Raw genomic sequence first — 3,370 nt, 5'->3', positions numbered from 1 at the left:
TTGCACGCTTCCCATATATAGTTAATGGCTACCCAGCCATTGACCTTCGTCTATGCGAATGCGCACAGGTTGCCCAAACTCTTACGGGAATCGCCAAAGCGTGCGCGAGTAATGAGTGGATGGGCAAATGCCTATAAGGTACATTACATATGTAGAATTGTGGACAGTTGGGAATTTGAGTCTTACGGGAAGCGTGCAAGGGATAAGTCCCTGCAGTCGCGCTATTCATCTGTTCCTCGATGGCTCAGATGGATAGAGCGTCTGCCATGTAAGCAGGAGATCCCGGGTTCGAGTCCCGGTCGGGGCACACATTTTCAACTGTCCACATCGAGGTATGTCAACAACACCTGTCGACAGCTGAGGGTTTCAGCTAGTCATCATTAATTCCAGCGTCTGTTATTGTTTCTATGTCTTGGTAAATCTCTGTATTGGCCTCTTCATCCAAATTCTTTCCCTAAACACTGGTCCATTTACTCACAATTTTCCTTTCCTGCTTTTCAATCTCTCTGATCTTCGTAAGACCATGAATCACTGTAAATTCTGCAGCATAAAGTGCTTCTGGTAGGACTATCGTGTTGTAATGTATTAGTTTTGCATTGACAGAAATAGATTTCTTATTATAGTGACACCAAGTGATCTTATATGCTTTTTGTAATCTGGAGATTCTATCTCTATTGGCTATTGAGTTCAGTCCTGATGGTTGGATTATCTCTCCCAGATATCTGAAGTGGGCAACTTGGTCACATTCCCGTATTGGGTAGTAATGGGGAGATTATCTACAGGTTTGCTTTCCATATACTGTGTTTTATCGTAGGAGATTTGTAGCCCAGTTTTCTGTGAGATTTCATGTAGTTTTTCCAATGCAAGTTTGCCTTCCTCTCCATTTTTCGTTAGAATGGCAAGATCGTCCGCGAAAGCCAGACACTTTACCCTGACTCTCTGCTCTTTTTTAATACGATGCTGAATTCCTTTTATTTCCTTTTCCCATGTCCTCACAATTTTTTCCAGAACCATGTTAAATAGAAGGGGGGACATTCTATCCCCTTGGCGAACACCAGTATGGATATGAAATGCTTCTGATGTTTCTCCAAAGAATTTAACTTTGGAGGTTGTATCTGTTAATGCCTGTCGAATAATTGACCTTGTTTTCCTGTCAATCTTGAACTTCCCTAAGTGTGTAATAATGTTTGTCTATCTATTGAATCATAAGCCTTTTTAAGGTCCATGCCGGCCAGTGTGGCCGAGCGGTTCTAGGCGCTACAGTCTGGAACCGCGCGACCACTACGGTCGCAGGTTCGAATCATGCCTCGGGCATGGGTGTGTGTGATGTCCTTAGGTTAGTTAGATTTAAATAGTTCTAAGTTCTAGGGTACTGATGACCTCAGAAGTTAAGTCCCATAGTGCTCAGAGCCATTTGAACCATTTTAAAATCCATATATATATATATATATATATATATATATATATATATATATATATATTATAAAAACGGATATATGTATGTGTGTATGTTCCACATCTCCTCCAAAAGCATTGGGCCGATTACAAAAAAAAAGGGTTGGTACGCATATCCATTTTAAGGAGATACGACGTCATAGACGATGAGATGCATGAAAACCTGCAGTATAAGAGATAACGCTTAAATTTATTACTGCTGTGCAACTAACTCTATTCGCAAAGATTTTCTCAGACAATATCTACATATGCAGCTAAATACATCTACAAAATTGTGTCATGGTACCACACATACTTCAGGAGATGTGACGTCATAAACACTGAGATGCATGAACAACTGCCGTATTGTGCATGACGTTTATATTTTGTTACTTCTTTGCTACTAACTAAATTTGCAACACATTTCACAGACACTATCCACAACGCCGCTGAATGTAGCCTACAAAAATATACCATTTTACCATACGTAGTTCAAGAGATGCCACTTACTCCAATAGATCTCCCCTTCCACTTGAAGAGACTGCAGTTTCCAAAAAGACTTGCACTTGTCAGTACAATTAACAAGTCACAGGAGCAGTCCATTAAAAACTGCGGAGTGGATTTGACATCTCCATGTTTTTCTCACGGACAACTTTATGTCACTTGCCAGAACGTGGGTCCACCCAGAATTTATTCATCGTTGCTCATGGACATGTAATCAGAAATATTGTCCTCGGAGTCTTTCGCGACGGCATACATGAATAAAACGTTCTCGGTTTTCCAGCCGCGTCAATTCGAATAAAATCCTCGAGCTTTCGATGGCCATCTCCGCCATCGTCGTCAGGAGTTCACTGACTGCCGGGGCTCACTCACTCACTTTAAAACTCTGGCTACATATGCCAGGTGTAAAGGCAGTTTAAGCAGCGGAGCTGCTGTTCCTGCGGTGACCTCTTTGGGGTGCAGTGGGACCTAACGGGTTGAGCTGTCCTCACTCGGCGTCGTTCATTGTGACGCCCTTTGTTTCGACATCGGGCGGCAAGAGATGATTACTCTCGCAGTAGGTCTGGCCAACGAGTCGTTGGCCTGTGGTGGACCTGACGGCCCAAACCACGAATCAGGCGGCTGCCAGACCGTTCTGCATTGCTGTAGAACAGTCTGGCGATTTGCCGGAAGCGATCGCACAGGAAGGGGATCCCAGCTTCTTCATGGAGCAGCCTCGTCGGATAGCGAGGCGGCTTGTGGAGCGCAAGTCGCAGCGCCCTATTTTGCACGCGTTGGAGCGTCGCAATGTGCGTCGCTGCCGCGTTACCCCACACCACAGCCGCGTATTCCAGTACCGGCCGGATGAGGGACAGATACATGGTGAGGCCATGGCGTGGAGGAAGAGTCGATGAAGGGTTGAGCAGTGGGTAAAGCTCACGAAGGCGCCCCACTGCCCGCCCTCTGACGTCTCGGACGTGTGGCAGCCACGTCAGGTGCCTGTCCAACGTCACCCCGAGGTATTTGCCGGTCCGCGACCATGGGATGGGGCCCCCCATGATCGTGACCGGCGGTAGGTCCGGTGGCAGCCTCTTTCAGCTGAAGATGACAGCCTGACTCTTCTCAGCGTTGAACTTCAAGCGCCATTTCGTGGACCAGGCGCCCAGGACGTCACGTCCGAGCTGGAGGCGACGGCGCATCTCGGCTGCGTTCATGCTGCGGGTGAACAACGCCGTGTCGTCGGCATAAAGGGCCAACTCCACGCGTGCCACCCGCGGGGCGTCGGCGGTGTACAGGGAGTACAGCAGGGAGCCGAGGACCGACCCCTGCGGCACTCCCGCTCGAATCTGCCGGTCGGTGGACGTGCCTCCATCTGCTCGGACGTGGAAAGTGCGTCCCGAGAGATACGAGCGCAGCAGGACTACGTGCGACGTCGGTACCCCGTGCGCAAAAAGTT

General features: G+C 47.7%; 1 non-coding gene across 1 annotated transcript; it reads left to right on the top strand.

Moving 5' to 3' along the window:
* The first annotated feature begins 233 nt into the window (after positions 1-233).
* On the top strand, positions 234-307 carry Trnat-ugu. Its single transcript has one exon. It is a non-coding gene; the product is annotated as a tRNA-Thr (tRNA).
* The last annotated feature ends 3,063 nt before the right edge of the window (positions 308-3,370 follow it).

This window comes from Schistocerca piceifrons, chromosome 7 (genome assembly GCF_021461385.2).
Source record: "Schistocerca piceifrons isolate TAMUIC-IGC-003096 chromosome 7, iqSchPice1.1, whole genome shotgun sequence".
Classification (NCBI taxonomy): Eukaryota; Metazoa; Arthropoda; class Insecta; order Orthoptera; family Acrididae; genus Schistocerca; species Schistocerca piceifrons.
The sequence above is the reverse complement of the archived record's forward strand: the minus strand, read 5'-3'. Positions and strand labels throughout refer to the sequence as shown.